The 19,762-nt window shown below is 38.3% G+C and overlaps 1 protein-coding gene across 2 annotated transcripts in view; it reads right to left on the bottom strand.

Moving 5' to 3' along the window:
* DIP2C (DIP2 acetate--CoA ligase C (putative)) overlaps positions 1-19,762 on the bottom strand; it is a 366,491-nt gene that overhangs the window by 146,914 nt on the left and 199,815 nt on the right. The gene's annotated exons all lie outside the window — the stretch shown is intronic.

The raw sequence follows: 19,762 nt of genomic DNA, 5'->3' as shown, positions 1-19,762 counted from the left end.
TCATAGACTTTTAATTGTTCATTTTATTACCTAGATCTGTATAAATAATCAGATACTGGATGTAAATCGCTGTGATTTTTCTTTTCTAAGAGTGAAAGGACATTGATCTTCAGATATTTCTTCACAGGTCACATTTTCAAGCTTCTTAATTCATTTCAATGTTCTGTTAAGGTAAGTATGTACACCTTACAGGCTGTACGGTAATGATTTTAGCTAACACTTTCCAAACATCAGTTATGGGGCCGTCACTATGTTAGGTATTTTGTGTGTATTAACCCATTATGTTAACTCCACAAATGATATTTTACTGCCTGTTTTGTAAGGTGGTGTCTTCAGGGCTTGGCGTGGAGAATCAGGTGGAACAGGTACTGTGTCTCATGCAGCTCACTTTCTAAAGGGTTAAAGACAGACAACAGACAATCAAAGGGGCTAAGAATGAAAATAAGATAAAAAGATGGAGTACCTACTTAACTGTGAAGCCAGGGAAGAGCTCTCTTACTGTGAAATCTGAATAGTAAGATGACAATCTCCAAGACAGAGGGAAAAGCCAGCTCAAAGGCCCTGCACTGTGAATGAGGATGGTGCGCCACAATGCACACACCACCAGCAGAGGAACTCACCAGAATGAGGGCTTTACAGGAGTGGTACAGAGCTTGGCTATCATTCTAACTTTGACAGGGAAGCATGGGGGAAGAAGGGTGAGCATGGATGACATGATCTGATTCCGTTTTGGAGGGCTCATGCTGGATGTTGTGAAGGAGACTGCAGGAGAATCAGAGTAGGAGCCCGGAAACCAGTTAGAAGTCTGCAGTCAGGATACTACTACACCCACAATCTTCTACACGCTCTGTGGAGGAGCCACTCTTATTATTCCCATTTCACAAATGAGAAAGCAAAGGTATGAAGCTCCCCCAGGGTCAGGTAACTGGGGAGTAGCATTGACAGGGTTTGAACCCAGGTGTGAGTAGCTCCAGAGCCCACACCCTTCACCACCAACCACCCTATTCTCTAGCTGTTCCTAGGAAAACTCCACCCTGTTAACATTTTAGAGTGGGGGTAAATATAGGCCAGCCCTTGGGCCAGATGCAGCCTGCAGTCTCTTTGTAATAATGTTGTTCACTGGAACAGAGACACACTCATTTATATGTGTATTGTCTATGGCTGCTTCCATACTATAAAAGCATGGTTGAGCAGTTGTGACAGAGATCATAATGGCTAAAAATATTTTCTATCTGGCCCTTTACAGAAAATATCTGCCAATACTTGTTTTAGAGCATATCACATACCAAACACAATGAATTTATGTATTATTTTATTTTGTTCAGATTGTGTACGCACTGCTCTTTTCTCCTCAACTAGACTCAAAGTACTTTAAGACAAAAACCTAGTTTCTGGTCATTCTTTTTCTTAAACTCCTAGATTAAAAACTGATGACAGAATGACTTGTATTCACATTACTGAATAAAACTAAAGGGCTCATCAATGAGGTGAGAGTACATTAATTCTTCACATATCAAACACTTTGTTTGATATATTTCTCCTTTTGAACTTTTTGGATGTAATTTCAAATTTACAGAAAATCTGCAAGAATAGTACAGAACTCCTGTATAACTTTTACCCAAACTCACCACTTACATTTGACCCCATTGCTTTCTTTATGTAAGTATGTTTTTTCCTAATCATTTGAAAGTAAATTGCAGGTACCATGTTCCTCTATACCTAAATATTTCAAAGTATTTCCTAAAAACAGAGATATTCTCTTACATAATGTAAATTCTCAAAATCAGGAAATTTAACAATGAAATACTATTACCTAATTCAAAGTCCATGTTCAAATAGTGCCAATTATCCCAGTAACTTCCTTTGCAGTTATTTTGTCTTCCTAGTCTATGATCCAGTCCAGGACCACGGATGCATGCATGTTTCAGAGTTTCTTTGCCCTCCTAGATCTGGACCAGTTCCCCAGCTTCTGCCTCTCGTGAAACCGGCCATTTTAAAGAATACAGGCCAGTTATTTTGTAGATTGTCTTCAACTTGGATTTTCTGATGTTTCCTCATGATTAGATTCAGACCATGCATTTCAGTGGGGGTTCCACAGAAGTCTGTCCTCTACTGATGGTGTTAACTTTGGTCCTTGGTTAAGATGGTGCCCATCAAGTTCTTCCAAAGTAAAGATGTTACTTTTTCCACTATGTAAGATTCTGTTTAAATTTCAAAGAAACTGCCAAAGTGATTACAATATTTAACATCCACATCACCAATATATGAGATTCTAGTCCTGCCACCAGCACTTGGTACAATCTTTTCTACAGGAGCTGTTCTCATGGTTGTGAAGTAGAATCATGAAGTTCAATTTACATTTACCTGATGGCTTATGTTGAGCACCTTTCCTGGACTTCTTGGACATTTGCATATCATCTGTTGTGAAGTGTATGTCCAAGTTTTTGAGCTGTCTTTTTATTACTGATTTATACTAGTTCTTTATATATTATGGATACAAGCTTTTTTTTTTTTTTAAGATATATGTTTTGAAAATACTCATCCCAAGTCTATGGCTCAACTTTCAAACCCTTAATAGTGTGCTTGATGAGGAGAAATTTTTCATTTTCATGAGATTCATTTTGTTATCTTTTCCTCTCTAGCTAGTGCTTTTTGAATCCTGCCTATAAATTTCTACCTACCCCAAGGTTCAAAAAATACACTCCTTTGTTTTCTTTGGGAAGCTTTATACTTTTACCTTTTACTTTTAGGTCTAGGTACCATCTCAAGTTAATTTTTCTAAGTAGTGGAAGCGGAGGTTGGTGTTCACATTTTCCCACATGCTTACCTAATTTTTCAAGTACCATTTGTTGTAAAGATTTTCCTTTCCTTATTAAATTGCCCTAGCTCCTTTGTCAAGTATCACCTGACCATGTGTGTACGGGTATAATTTTGAACTCTCCATCTGGTACAGTAAATCCATTTGTCTATTCTTCTGCTAGTTCTATACTATGTTGATTAGTTATATTTAGTTTTTCAGTTAGAGTATTTACAAAACAACATATAACATTCACCCTCCCAACAATTTTCAGGTGGTCAGCACAATACTGTCAACCACATGTACGTTATTGTGCAACAGACCCCAGAAGTCCCCATCCATCCTGCATGACTGAAACTCTACACCCACCTAACAGCAACTCACCACCTCCCTGCCCCCAATCCTGAGCAACCACCATTCTACTTTCTGTTTCTATGAGTTTACTATTTTAGATACCTCATATAAGTAGAATCACACAGTATTTGTCTTTCTGTGACTGGCTTATTTCTCACAGCAAAATGTCCTCAAGAATATGCTGTAGAATATGTCATAATTTCCTTTCCTTTTAAGGCTCAGTAGTATTCCACTATATATACACACCATATTTTCTTTATCCATTCATCCACTGATGGATATTTAAGTTGCTCTGACCTCCTGGCTAATGTGAATAATGCTGCTATGACTATTGGTGTAGCAATATCTGCTCGCATCCCTGCTTTAATATATTGGATATATATCCAAATAGAATTCATAAATCATTTGGTGGTTCTATTTTTTATTTTTTGAGGAAGCTCCATACTGTTTTCCATAGCTGCTGCACCATTTTACGTTCCTACCAACAGTGCAAGAGGGTTCCAATTTATCTACATACTCACGAACATTTGTTTCCTGTTTAAGAAAATTTTTTATAATAGCCATCCTAATGGGTGTGAGTGGTATCTCACTGTGGTTTTGAGTTGCATTTTCCTGATAATTAGTAATGTTGAACACCTTTTAATGGACTTATAGGCCATTTGTGCATCTTCCTTGGAGAAATGTCTATTAAAGTTTTTTGCCGATTATTAAATTCGGTTATTTAATGTTATTGAGTTGTAGGAGTTATTTACATATTCTGGATATTAACCCATGATCAGATGTATACAAGAGGATATGTTCTTCAATTTCATAGGTTGCCTTTGCCCTCTATTGTTTCTTTACTGCAAAGAAGTTTTAAGTATGATGTGGTCTCACTTGTCTAATTTTGCTTTTGTTGCCTGTGCTTTTGGTGTCATATTCAAGAAATCACTGCCAAATCCAATGTCATGAAGCTTTCCCCCTATGTTTTCTTCTAAGAATTCTACAGTGTCAGGTCTTACATTTAGGTCTATAATCTATTTTGAGTTAATTTTTGTATGTGGTGTAAGATAATGGTCCAATCTCTTTCTTTTGCAAAACAAAATCCAATTTTCCCAACACTGTTTGTTGAAGAGACTATCCTTTCCCCACTGTGCAACTTTGGCAGCCTTGTCCAAGATCATCTGACCATATATACAGAGTGTATTTCTGGGCTTTCTATTCTTTTCCATTTTTCTACATGCCTGTCTTTATGCCTGTACCACAGTGTTTTGATTACTGTACCTTTGTAATTTATATTGAAATCAGGAATTGTGAGGCCTCCATTTTGTGGTTCTTTCTCGATTGTTTTGCTTATCTGAGGTCCTTTGAGATTCCATATGAATTTTAGAATTTTTTCATTTCTGCAAAATATGCCATTGGGGTATTGATAAGGAAGATTATTGTAGTTTTATCATAAATTTTGAAATTAGGTAGTGCAAGTCCTCCAACTTTGTTCTTTTCAAGTTTGTTCTGGCTATCCAGATTTGATCTCATTTTCATGGAAATTGTAGAAACACTCTGTCAATTTCTACAAAAACTCTGTTGGGATTTTGATTAGATTCATGTTAAATCTATAAATCAATGTAGAGAGACTATCTTAATATTGAGTCTTCCAATCCATGAACACACGGTGGATCTCTCCATTTTTTTTCTCCTTTAATTTCTACCAACAATGTTCTGTAACTTTCACTGAGGAAGTCTTTCTAAATGCTGGATGTTATTGATGTTATTATAAAAAGCACTGTTTTTTTTATTTCACTTACAATTTTTGTTGCTAGTATATACAATTAGTTTTTATATACTGAATTTCTCCCTTCCGCCCTTGCAAAAGTCACATTATTTCTACTAGTTGTGTAAATTTCTTAAAATGTTCAAAATAAACCATCATGGTGTCTGTAAATATAGTTTTACCCCTTCCTTTCCAGTTCAGTGAACTACACCAAAATACTGAGTAGTCATGTAAGGGTGACAAAATTACAATGTATTGTTTTTTGTTCATTCTTTTAGATATATGCAAGGTTTTTTGCCTTGAGCATAAATTACTTTTGCAATCAAAGTTATATTTTTAACATAAAACAATCATTTTAGAAAATATGAATAGATAAGAAAGGTACATTTTAAAGAAGTGTGGATTTTTCCCCACATTTAAAAAAATTGCTAAAACCAAACACAAGTGTGCTAAATTTTTTTTCACAAAATTGAAAGAAAATAGTAAAACAAGAATATTTTCAATCACTAAGACACTCACATGCCCAAACTAGGAGCCACTCCTGGCCTATGCCCCAGAAGGTAAAGAGTTTACCCACAGTTGGCCATGAGTCAGAAATAAGTGCTTGTTGCTGTTAAGCCACTAAGATGTTGGATAGCTTACTGTACAGCAAAATTGAACAATACATAAACTGATGAAGTAACTAATTCTTTTCAAAAGCCAACTCTATGTCTTATTTTAACTGCAAAACAATGGCATAAGAAACATTTAAAACATCTATAAATAGCACCCTGAAGAGTCCATAACACAACATGATGAATAACAATGGTAGGTGGAATACCAGGATGACCCTCCCCAAACAGCAGTGCTGGCGTGATCACTGAAGACCCCTAGAGAGCATGCTCACCCATCAAAACAAGGCAAAGATACGGAAAGAGATGTGCGGCCCTGAAGTTGAAGAGCTGCCTCTGGGGTGCACAGTGTAATTAGGGCAAAAAGCATTCACTGCAATGTTGAATGAAATGTTAGGATCAGAATAACCTCCACATGGTAAGCTTTTCAGCGCTTAATACTCCCCACTCCTAACCCAAATATCCAAACCAAAAAAGGACCACTAACATCTCAGGAGAGTGACTAGATGGAGAGACCTTTTTGGAAAGATGTTTCGAAATATGATGATTAGTCGGGGGAGAAAACCAACCCATGTCACCGTGCGACTCTCCTGGTTCTTCTAACTTGGCTTCTCCCTTCCATCCTCAACAAGGCTGGGAGCTCTCCTAGTTCCCCCTGTTGCCAGTTGTACGTGTCTAACAGCTGCAGGTAGAGAGGAGAGAGTAAGACCGGACCACACGGCAAAGGGGACACAATGAAGTCTATCTTCTGTGAGAACCAACATGTGTCATCGGGTGCCATGGGGAGGCCCCTTTGCAGTTCCAAGTGCCCTGGATTCCAGGAAGGGGTGTCTGAATCAACAGTTAAGAAGACTGGAAAAGGGGTATTAGCTGAGAATATGTTCATAGCTCTTAGCCTAAAACCCAGATCAATCCTACAAGACCTCACGAAACTAAAAACTTGTAGGAAAATGTGGATAAGCAGGTTGCTACACAGCAAATCTTCCCTTGAAAGCTCAGCATCATTGCACGGGACACATCCACGAGTAACATCAGTAGCTCTGATGCAGGAACCACGAAGGCATTTGATTAAGTGTCACAAAACCTTAATTACAAGTGTCTTGGATGCAATTCTTACACAGCCATGTGAATTAGGAACTAGATGAAAGCTGAGGAAGGGAAATAATAAGTGAAGTCTCCCACTCGTTTGAGGTGCTGGACAGAACAGTCGAGCTCCCGGACACACAAGGCGTCAACAAGAGCTGCTGATCATTATGAGCCCTGAGTTCCAGGGAAGGTCTGAAGCACAAATGGACCGAAAAAGATTAAACTAAATACCAGGAGGAAACAATATGGCTCGAGAGCTGTACATTTAGTTTTACAGGAAAGGGAAATGCTATTTTCTAGTATTTCTGACGTCAATGGAGACAAGTACCAAAAAGCGGTCAAAGACATCCCACACTTCCCATGAAGGGGCTGGGAAGTGGAAGACTGCAAGTCCATGGACACAGAACATGATTTTAGCTTGGGATTCCACGGTGACATTGATGTTACCAAAATACAGAGGAAAGAAGCCAGTCTGATCAAGAAGCACTGAATTAGGCAGGGCAAACATGGCAAGGGTGTAGGAGTAAAGGCAGAGATTTGAAAGCTTTCATAGCATAATGAAAGGCACCGTGCTGCCCGGAAACCAAATGTGACCTCCACCCCCCAGGGCAGGGGTGTCTCACAGAGCTATCCCTACACATGCTGGGTGAACTGCTGGCTGGTGCACAGTGCAGGGGCCACAGAAGCCAGAAACATGCAAGAACCAAGAACCACTCCCGCTGAAAGGCCTCCACCTCCTCTGCTAACAGCTGCACATCAAGTCAGCTGACAAAGACAATGCAAGGGCCTAGATCCATTCTTTCCTGAGAAGGCAATGAAGGTGGATGCAGGTCTGAGAGGCGATAAATTGATTATGCCATATTTGAAAAGGAAGCAAAACTAAGTAAAATCCTCTCATCTGCCCTTCCTCCCTCTGTGGCAGCATTCACAGCTTATTCAGCCTAGGTCTTTCACTCAAACATTCTCAAAGTATCCATCTATTCAGAGAAAGGAGATATTTAAGGTCAGCTTCACGTAGCATGGAATAAACAGATCACTCCGGCTAGTGAAGAATTTTTTGGGTACTTACATTTATAGTGTTAGACAAACTGACATGCTAATAAGATGTACTTCTTCAGCAGAGTTTCAAAAATAGTGAAAATGGTAAAATATAAAATACGCCCATAGCTCTAGGAAAACGCAAGAATACTGAAGTGAGAGTCCAGGCTTTGGAATCAGAATGCTGGTTCTGCCACTTACTAACTGTAAAATACTGAATAAAATTTTAAATCCTTCTAGGCCTCACTTTGATCATCTTTAAAATGGAAACAAAAATCATAGAGTTGCTGTGAGAATTACGTAAGTTAAAATATACAAAGCAAGCCACTAGGTACCTGTCACCTAGCAGCACTCATTAATGACAGCTGTTTTTATTAATATTTTGAAGCAATGGTTTGGTACAGTGGGTTTGATCAACTGAAAAGGCCCAAGGAATCAGCATTGATAGCCTGTCTTGGGGTGACACCACCACAACGATGGTGTTCTTGCCAGGCACACATCACAGACCATGGGGTAAACCTACGAATTATACTCAGCACAAAAGGAAGGAAGACAGGCACTAAATGCTGACGCCTCTGAGCATGGGCTTCCATTGCTGCAGCCTCGGATCTGCAGCTCAGAGGTCAACCCCAGAGGGCACGCACTCGGTCGAAGGTTCTTACTCTTCACAAGACTTCCATATTTTTAACCCCTGTGTCAACAGTCTCAACAAGGTCTTCGAACAGATACAAGTTTCTTAATATCCTGAACAGAAGCTCTATTTTCCTTTTGGTTTCTTCAAAACAGACTGTACTTTCATTTTCTCAGTAAGAAACTACTAACCTGCAACACAGTAAGCAGTGGGATATTTGAAGAATAAATTATAAATAACTAGACACCTTTACCTCCCTCAAAGGGCGTATCTCTGTGTATCTATGGGTTTAAATCTTTTATTTATTTATTTATTTAACATCTTTATTGGAGTATAATTGCTTTACAGTGGTGTGTTAGTTTCTGCTTTATAACAAAGTGAATTAGCTCTACATATACATATATCCCCATATCTCCTCCCTCTTGCGTCTCCCTCCCACCCTCCCTATCCCACCCCTCTAGGTGGTTACAAAGCACCGAGCTGATCTCCCTGTGCTATGTGGCTGCTTCCCACTAGCTATCTAGTTCACATTTGGTAGTATATATATGTGCATGCCACTCTCTCACTTTGTCCCAGCTTACCCTTCCCCCTCCCCGTGTCCTTAAGTCCATTCTCTACATCTGCGTCTTTATTCCTGTCCTGCCCCTAGGTTCTTCAGAACCATTCTTTTTTCTTTTTTTAGATTCCATATATATGTGTTAGCATACGGTATTTTTCTCTTTCTGACTTACTTCACTCTGTATGACAGACTCTAGGTCCATCCCCCTCACTACAAATAACTCAATTTCGTTTCTTTTTATGGCTGAGTAATATTCCATCGTATATATGTGCCACACCTTCTTTATCCATTCATCTGTCGATGGACACTTAGGTTGCTTCCATGTCCTGGCTATTGTAAATAGAGCTGCAGTGAACATTGGGGTACATGACTCTTTTTGAATTATGGTTTTCTCAGGGTATATGCCCAGTAGTGGGATTGCTGGGTTGTATGGTAGTTCTATTTTTAGTTTTTTAAGGAACCTCCATACTGTTCTCCATAGTGGCTGTACCAATTCACATTCCCACCAACAGTGCAAGAGGGTTCCCTTTTCTCCACACCCTCTCCAGCATTTATTGTTTGTAGATTTTTTGATGATGGCCATGCTGACTGGTGTGAAGTGATACCTAATTGTAGTTTTGATTTGCATTTCTCTAATGATTAGTGATGTTGAGCATCGCTTCATGTGTTTGTTGGCAATCTGTATATCTTCTTTGCAGAAATGTCTATTTAGGTCTTCTGCCCATTTTTGGACTGGGTTGTTTGTTTTTTTGATATTGAGCTGCATGAGTTACTTGTATGTTTTGGAGACTAATCCTTTGTCAGTTGCTTCATTTGTGAATATTTTCTCTCATTTCTAAGGGTTGTGTTTTTGTCTTGTTTATGGTTTTCTTTGCTGTGCCAAAGGTTTTAAGTTTCATTAGGTCCCATTTGTTTATTTTTGTTTTTATTTCCATTTCTCTAGGAGGTGGGTCAAAAAGGATCTTGCTGTGATGTATGTCAGAGAGTGTTTGTTCTGCCTATGTTTTCCTTTAAGAGTTTTATAGTGTCTGGCCTTACATTTAGGTCTTCAATCCATTTTGAGTTTATTTTTGTGTATGGTGTTAGAGTGTGTTCTAATTTCATTCTTTTACATGTAGCTGTCCAGTTCTCCCAGCACCACTTATTAAAGAGGCTGTCTTTTCTTCATATGGGTTTAAATCTTAAGAAAAACTGATGCTTGCCTGCCTCACTTCTCCCTCCTGAAGTCAAAAGCCATGACCCATTTTGCTTGTGCTGCTCTCAGAGCCCACATTATATCGATACAATTAACAGTAGGTATGTAGACAGAGAGGGGGATGCCCCTCCCACCCCAAAGGAAGGTAACAGTGAATCAACAGAAGAGAATGTTTTCCATAAGGAAGCTTATTTGTTTCCAATAGTGTAACAACTGAGACCGAGATGCAAGCCAGACTGCTTGGGTTCACATCCCAGTCCTTCTGCAAGACTTCTGACACATTACTTAACCTATCTGTGCCTCAATTTCCTCATGTGCAAAAAAATGAAGCAAGAAGAGTGCCTGCCCACTGGGGTGGCTACAAGGACTACATGAGTCAGTTCATTACAAGACTCAGGGCAGAGTCTGGCTCGTGGTACCGAGAACACTATACTGTAGTCGGATTGTAACATGATGTGTCCAGTATTAACGTGACTCTAAGCTGGAGAGAGAAGACAGAGGAGAAACAAGTGTGGGAGAAACTGAGCTTCTTGGATTCTGACTACTGCCACTCCCCAGCCCCACCACCAACCAGGGCCTGTCCAGGCTCAATTCCACCAGAGTTTCTTCTGTGGTCGTACTGTTTTTGTTCTTTGAGTAAAATATGCACATAGAAATACAGTTGTGCTATCAAATTACCAATGGCATTGTTTACAGAACTAGAACAAAAAAATCTTAAAATCTGTATGGAGACACAAAAGACCCCGAATAGCCAAAGCAATATTGAGGGAAAAAAAAGCTGGAGGAATCAGACTTCCTGACTTCAGACTATAATACAAAGCTACAGTAATCAAGACAATATGGTACTGGCACAAAAACAGAAATACAGATCAATGGAACAGGACAGAAAGCCCAGAGATAAACCCATGCACCTATGGCCAACTAATCTATGACAAAGGAGGCAACGATATACTATGGAGAAAAGACAGTCTCTTCAATAAGTGGTGCTGGGAAAACTGGACAGATACATGTAAAAGAATGAAATTAAAACACTCCCTAACACCATACACAAAAATAAACTCAAAATGGATAAAAGACTTACATGTAAGACTGGACACTATAGAACTCTTAAAGGAAAACATAGGAAGAACACTCTTTGATGTAAATCGCAGCAAGATCTTTTTTGACCCACCTCCTAGAGTAATGGAAATAAAAACAAAAATAAACAAATGGGACCTAATGAAACTTAAAGGCTTTTGCACAGCAAAGGAAACTATAAACAAGACAAAAAGACAACCCTCAGACTGGGAGAAAATATTTGCAAATGAATCTATGGACAAAGGATTAATCTCCAAAATATATAAACAGCTCATGCAGCTCAGTATTAAAAAAACAAACAACCCAATCCAAAAATGGGCAGAAGACCTAAATAGACATTTCTCCAAAGAAGACATACAGATGGCCAAGAGGCACATGAAAAGCTGCTCAACATCACTAATTATGAGAGAAATGCAAATCAAAACTACAATGAGGTATCATCTCAAACTGGTTAGAATGGGCATCATCAGAAAATCTACAAACAAATGCTGGAGAGGGTGTGGAGGAAAGGGAACCCTCTTGCACTTTTGGGGGGAATGTAAATTGATAGAGCCACTATGGAGGACAGTATGGTAGTTCCTTAAAAAACTAAAAATAGAATTACCATATAACCCAGCAATCCTACTACTGGGCATATACCCAGAGTAAACCATAATTCAAAAAGACACATGCCCATTGTTCACTGCAGCACTATTTACAATAGCCAGGTCATGGAAGCAACTTAAATGCCCATTGACAGACCAATGGATAAACAAGATGTGGTACATATATACAATGGAATATTACTCAGCCATAAAAAGGAACAAAACTGGGTCCTTTGTAGAGACTTGGATGGACCTAGAGACTGTCATACAGAGTGAAGTAAGTCAGAAAGAGAAAAACAAATATCGTATATTAATGCATATATGTGGAATCTAGAAAAATGGTACAGGTGAACGGTTTGCAAGGCAGCAATAGAGACACAGATGTAGAGAACAAACGTATGGACACCAAGGGTGGAAAGCAGTGTGGGGGTGGCGGTGGTGGGATGAATTGGGAGACTGGGATTGACATGTATACACTAATATGTATAAAACAGATAATAAGCAAAAATAATTGACTATCATGTACTTGACAATAAAAGCCAAGATTCTTAGAACAAAAAAGTTAAAGAGAACCTATATAAAATAGGTAGAGGATTAACTGATGCAGCCTTTTGGGAAAACACTATTTTTAGTAATAATTTGTTACTGTTTATAATAAAAGTGCAACTACTGATTAAAAAAAAAGTACAGGGGCAGGGAGTGTGTAAAAATGGTGAGCAGAGCGGAGGCGACAAGAAAAGGAATGGTAGGTAAGAAAGCATGTTTCCAGTGAGTACTGTCTTTGGTCATAAGTGGAGCCAGGGCCACCATTTGGTTCCACCTACTTGCTGCTTCAGTTCCATTCCCTCCATTTCTCAGTCCTCAGGAAAAACATGTAGGTACATGACTGTACAGAGGGGCATGTACTGACCACTGCACTCATGCGTTCAATTATTCATTGAGCACCTACTGTGTACCTAGTCTCTGCTCTCACAGAAGACTGTTTGGGGATGGAGACCAGTAAACCAACCAGACAGGAGGATGGGATGGATACGACATGTGAAGAGTGTGGGACCTGAGAATGGAGAAGATGGGCATCTGGCCCAGGCGCCAGGAGAGGCCTGGCCAGGAAGTGACATGCAGAGAGGACCTAGAAGAACAGTGGGTACTCAAGCCTGTCCAATCAACAAGGACATGTGACAGAGATTCATCTGCACAGCAACTGACCTTGCTTGCTCCTTAAACCCTTTCACTGGTTCCTGGCCCTCCTGAGTCACGTCAGATGCAGAGGCTCTCTCAGGACACGTACACAGGTCCCATGCACTTCCTCACCCAGTGCTCTTCCCCTCTCTCTTTACATCGAGGCTACACAGACACTCCACCTCTTGCACTCCACTCCACCTGCTGGGTCTTTGGCCTTCAGAACTGTTTCCAATGAAGAATGAAGAATGTCGCTCTTCGACAACTGAGTGAATGGGGATTGGTGCCTTTGCTGTGCCAGGCTCTGCTCTAGGTATAAATTATCTTCATTTTTTTTTCATCATAAACTCAGCCCATTTTTAACCACCACTTTTAACTAATGCTTTTGTCCTTAATGGACAATAAGGGGGATAAAATTTTATAACAGCTACAAACTAAGTACACCAAAATTTAATTAGAAAAACAAAGGCAATGACTCTTCACCATGAAATGAGCTAGTGAGACACTCTTGAAACATGTGATAGAGAAATTGCATGAGTTAAACAAAAAGCTTTTAGAGCAGTGTCTGGTTCAAAGCAAGTGCTGGATAAATGCTGACTGCTGCTAGCATCATGGCTGTTGAGGTTTCACTGTGCGTCTTGGAGGAGGCCACAGTTAAGTACCAGCGTGCCAGCTGTTGCTACTGTTATGCATTTTCTAGAACTTCATACAAATGTATTGTAACATCAGTCTCTTATGCCAGGCTTCTATCGGTACGATGCTTTGAGATTCACCCATGGCACCTCTGCAGTTCTTTATTGCATCTTGCCTGTTTTTAGCCCTTGGCTCTTCCACATAAATTCTACAATCAGTTTAAGTCCCACAGAGGACCCTGTGGGGACTTTTATTAGAATTAAATATAAATTAAGAGAGCTGATATCTCTGCAGGATCCATTATCACAGGGTATCTATTCATTTTGGCATTAATGTCTTTCATATAAAGTTTCACAATTATTACCATGGAAGTCTGGCCCATCTTTTGTTTGATTTTTCATCAGTTTCCTCAAAAAGTTTATTGCTACTGTACATAAAAATTTAAATTACATTTTTACATGTTGCCAGTGTATAGAAATATTAATTTTTGTCTGTTCATATTATATCCGGACATTATGCTAAATCCTCATTATTTCTAGTAATTAATCTATAGATTAGTTGGGGGTTTCTCTGTAGATAATGTCCTGCAGTTTTCCTTTCTCATCACTGTCCTCTTCCGTTACTGACACAGGCCTCTGTCCTAGAATGAACATGAACACAGAAGGCTTTTTTCTCTTTCCATTCTCTGAAATTGTTTGTTTAGAATCAAACTGATTTCATTTCTTAAACATTGGGTGTAACGTAATATAAAAACCTTCGGAGCCTGGTATATTTTTTGTGAGAAGATTTTTAGCTACTGTTTCCATTTATTTATTCGTCATAGGATTACTTAAGGTTTCCATTTTTTCTTAAGTTTTTAAACTAGAAATTTATCCATTTAATTAAGTTTTCAAATTTATCGTCACATGGTTATTCACAGTATTCCAATTATCTTTTTTCTTCTTGTGTATCTGTAGTAATGTCCCATTTTAAATTCCTTATATCATTTATTTCTGTCTCCTCTCTGCTTTATCATTCTCACTGGAGGTTTTTCAATGTTATTTGTATATTCTAAGAATCATCTTTGTTGATCTTCTAAATTTTATCAGTGTCATTTATTTCTTTTTTTAATTAACAGGCTTTATTTATTTATTTATTTATTGCGGTACATGGGCCTCTCACTGTTGTGGCCTCTCCCGTTGCGGAGCACAGGCTAAGGACGTGCAGGCTCAGCGGCCATGGCTCACAGGCCTAGCTGCTCCGCGGCATGTGGGATCTCCCCGGACCGGGGCATGAACCCGTGTCCCCTGCATCGGCAGGCGGACTCTCAACCACTGCGCCACCAGGGAAGCCCTAACAGACTTTATTTTTCGCAGTTATGAACAAAGCTGCTATAAACATTTGCATGCGGATTTTTGTATGGATATATTTTCAGCTTATTTGGGTAAATACCAAAGAGTATAACTGCTGGATCATATTGTAAGAGTATGTTTAGCTTTTAAGAAACCACTAAGCTGTCTTCCTGAGTGGCTGCACCATTTTGCATTCTTGCCAACAATGAATAAGAGTTCCTATTGCTCCACATCCTTGGCAGCATTTGGTTTTGCCAGCACTCTGGATTTTGGCCACTCTAACAGTAGTATCTTATTGTTTTAATTTGTGATTTCCTGATGATGTATGTTGAGTATATTTTCCTATGCTTGCTTTTCATCTGTGTACATTCTTTGGTGTGTTATCTACTTAGACCTTTTGCCCACTTCTTAACTGGGTTGCTTGTTTTCTTACTCTTGACTTTAAGAGGTCTTTGTATATTTTGGATACCAGTCCTTTATCAGATATGTGTTTTGCAAAGCTTTTTCTCCTAATCTGTGGTTTGTTTCTCATTCTCTTAACTATGTCTTTTTTAGAGCAGAAGTTTCTAATTTTAATGAAGTTCAACTTACCAATATTTCTTCCATGGACTGCGCTTTTGATGTTGAATCAGAAAGTCATCACCAAACTCAAGGTAACCTTTATTATCTTCCAGGAATTTTATAGCTTTTTGTTTTACATTTATGTCTATAATCCATTTTGAGTTAATTTTTGTGAAAGCTGTAAGATCTGTATCTAGGTTCATTTTTAATGTGTCAAAGTCCAGTTGTTCCAGTGCTATGTGTTGAAAAGACTGTCACATATTGGTTAACTGTATTTATGTTGGTCTATTTCTGGGCTGTCTAAAATATGATCCATTGACCTACATGTCTTTTCTTTCACCAATACCTCACAGTCTTGACTACTACTAGTTTATAGCAGGTCTTGAAGTCAAGTGGTATCAGTCCTCTGACTTTGTTCTTCTATAACATGTTGGCTATTTTGGGTCTTTTACCTTTTCATATCAACTTTAAAATCAGTTTGTTGATATTCACAATATAATTTGCTGGGATTTTGACTGGGATTGTCCTGAATTTATAGATCAAATTGGGAAGACCTGACATCTTGACAATACTGAGTCTTCCTATCCATTTATTTAGATTTATGATTTATTTAATCACTTTTATAGTTTCCTTTATATAGGCTTTGCACATTTTTTAGAGCTCTACCCAAGTATTTCATGTTTTGGGTGCTAATGTAAACAACATTGTTTTGGTTTTTTGCTTGGTTTTTTATTGAAGCATAGTTGGTTCATAATATTGCATTAGTTTCCAGTGTACAGCAAAGTGATTCAGATATATATATGTGTGTATTCTTTTTCACATTCTTTTCCATTATGGTTTATTACAGAATATTGAATATAGTTCCTTGTGCTATACAGTAGGACCTTGTTGTTTATCCATTCTCTATATAATACTTTGCATCTGCTAATCCCAAACTCCCAATCTATCCTCCCCACCCCACCTCCCCCTGGGCAACCACAAATCTGCTCTCTATGTCTGTTTCATAGGTAAGTTCATTTGTGTCCTATTTTAGATTCCACATATAAGTGATACCATATGGTATTTGTCTTTCTCTTTCTGACTTTGCTTAGTATGATAATCTCTAGGTCCATCCATGTAGCTGCAAATGACATTTCATTTTTTTACGGCTGAGTAGTATTCCATTGTATATATACACCACATCTTCTTTATCCATTCATCTGTTGATGGACATTTAGGTTGTTTTCATGTCTTGGCTGTTGTAAATAGTGCTGCTATGAACATAGGGGTGGTGCATGTATTCTTTTGAATTATAGTTTAATGACCTTGTGTTTTTAATTTCAAATTTCAATTGTTTATTGCTGGCATATAAGGAAGTGGCTTTTAAAAAAGTAAATTTATTTATTTTTGGCAGCACTGGGTCTTCATTGCTGCGTGCGGGCTTTCTCTAGTTGCGGTGAGTGGGGGCTACCCTTTGTTGTGTGTGGGCTTCTCAATGCATGGCTTCTCTTGTTGCGGAGCACAGCATCTAGGTGCGCAGGCTTCAGCAGTTATGGCTCGCAGGCTCTAGAGCGCAGGCTCAGTAGTTGTGGCACATGGGTGTATTTGCTCCGTGGCATGTGGGATCTTCCTGGACCAGGGATCAAACCCGTGTCCCCTGCATTGGCAGGCGGTTTCTTAACCACTGCGCCACCAAGGAAGTCCCTAGAAAGTGGCTTTTTTAATATTAACCTTATATTCCTCAACCTTGCTATAATCACTTACTAGTTCCAGATTTTTTCTGGATTCTTTGGGATTTTCTACATAGACAATCACATCACCCCCAGTATGTATACTTTTAATTTCCTTTACTTGTCCTATTGCATTAGCCAAGACTTTCAGTATGATGTTGAAAAGTAATGATGAGAGGGGACATCTTTGCCATGTTCTTGATCTTAGTGGGAAATCTCACCACTAAATATTATGTTAACTGTAGGGTTTTTTCATAGATGTTCTTTATCAAATTGAGGATATTCTCCCGTACTCCTAGTTCACTGAGAATTTTTGTCAAAAATGGGTATTGGATTTTGTGAAATGCTTTTTCTGCATCTATTGACAGGGTCATGTGTTTTTTTTTTCTTTAGCCTGTTGATACGATAGACTACATTAACTGATTTTCAAATGTTAAACCAGCCTTGCATACCTGGAATAAATCCCACTTGGATGTGTTGCATAATTATTTCCATCCATTACTGGATTTGACTTGCTAATATTTTGTTGAGGAATTTCACATCTATGTTCATGAGAGGTACTAGTCCGTAGATTTTCTTTCTTGTAATGTCTTTGTTTAGTTTTGGTATTAGATTAATGCTTGCCACAAAGAATGAATTAGGAAGTATTCCCTCTGCTTTTATCCGCAGAAAGAGGATACAGAAAGTAGGTATAATTTCTTCCATAAATGTTTGGTAGGTTCACCAGTGAACCGATCTGGCCTGGTGTTTTGGAAGGTTAACATTGTTTCAGTGTTTTTAATAGACACAGGCCTATTCAGATCACCTATTTCTTCTTGGGTAAGTTTTAGCCGATTGTATCTTTCAAGGAATGGGTCATTTTCATCTAGGTTTTCAAATCTGTAGGCACAGAGTTGTTTGTAATACTCCCTTATTATCCTTTTATTGTCTATGGGATAAATAGTGATGGTCACTTTTTCATTTCTGATACTAATAATTTGTGTGTTCTCTATTTTTTTCTTAAACTGGCTAGAAGATTATCAATTTTATTGATCTTTGCAAAGAACCAGATTTAGGCTTGATTTTTTCTACTGATTTCTCATTTTCAACTTCATTATTTCTCCTTTTATTTATTTCCTTCTTCTTTGGATTAACTTTGCTCCTTTTCTTAGTTTCCTAAGGTTGAAGCTTAGATTACTGTTTTTAGACCCTTCTTTTCTACTATACACATTCAAGGTTATACATATGCCTCTAAGCACTGCCTTTGCTACATCCCACAAATTTTGATCCCTGTATTTTCATTTCTTCAGTTCAAAATATTTTTTAAATTTTGCTTAGATTTCTTCTTTGACCCATGTGTTTTTTAGAAGTGTGCTATTTAATCTCCAAGTATGTGTGGGTTTTCCAGCTACCCTTCTGTTACTGATTTCTAGTTTAATTCCACTGTGGTCTGAGAGCATACTTTGTTTGATTCCTACTGCTTTCGTTGTTACAAGGTGTTTTATGGCCCCGAATGTGTTCTATCTTGGTGTATTTAGCTTGAGAGTATGTATTCTGCTGTTGTTGGATGCAGTAATCTATAACTGTCAGTTAAATACAGTTGACTGATGTCCTTGCTGGATTTGTCAATTACTGACAGAGATGTTAAAGTCTCCCACTGTAACAGTGGATTTGTCCATTTATTCTTGCTGTTTTACTGGCTCTTCTCCCATGTGTTTCGATGTTTTGTTGTTGGGCATGTACACATTAAGGGTTGTTGTATCTTCTTAAAGAACTGACCCCTTTTTCATTACATAATGTTCCTCTTTATCTCTGATAACTTTCCTTGTTCTGAAGTTGGCACCACATGAAATTAATAGAGCTACTCATGGTTTTAGATTAGTGTTAGTACTGTGTATCTGTCTCCATCCATGTCTTTATATTTAAAGGGGGTTTCCTGTAGACAACATATAGTGGGCTATGCTTTCTACCCACTGAGAAGTCTCCATCTGTTCATTGGTGCACTTAGACCACTTACATTCAAAGTGATTACTGATATATTTGGATTACTATTTACCCATGTTTGTTACTGTTTTCTGTTTGTTGCATTTGTTCTTTGTTTCTTTGTCTTCTACTCTTTTTCTGTCTTTTCTAGTTTTAATTGAGCATTTTATACAATCCCATTTTTTCTTCTCTCTTGGCATATCAATTATACTTGATTTTTAAACTGTTCTTAGTGGTTGTCCTTAAGTTCACAATATACATTCACAATTAATCCAAGTCCACTTTCAAATAACACTATACCACCTCAAGGGTAGTATGAATACCTTATAACACAGTATTCCCAATTCCTCCCTCCTGTAACACTGCTGTCATTCATTCACTAATCCACAGGCTATAATCACCCAATACACTGTTTCTATTATTACTTTGAACAAATGTTTATCTGTAAGATCAATTAAGAATATGAAAACCAAAAGATTTTATTTTATCATCTATTCCTTCTCCAACATTCTTCCTTTCTTTATGTAGATCTGAGTTTCTGACCTATCTACCTTCAGTCTATCAATCAGTTCACTCTTCATTTCAGCTACAGTGTTTTTGATTTCTAGCACTGTCTTTAGCCTTTCTCTCAGAGTTTCCATTATCCATCCCCAATTCTGGGGCAGCAGTTTGCCCAGTGACCTCAGTTCTTTTTTTTTTTTTTTT

The sequence above is a fragment of the Lipotes vexillifer genome, unplaced genomic scaffold, assembly GCF_000442215.2.
Source record: "Lipotes vexillifer unplaced genomic scaffold, Lipotes_vexillifer_v1.1 scaffold646, whole genome shotgun sequence".
Taxonomy (NCBI): Eukaryota; Metazoa; Chordata; class Mammalia; order Artiodactyla; family Lipotidae; genus Lipotes; species Lipotes vexillifer.
This window is presented reverse-complemented; position numbering and strand designations above follow the sequence as displayed.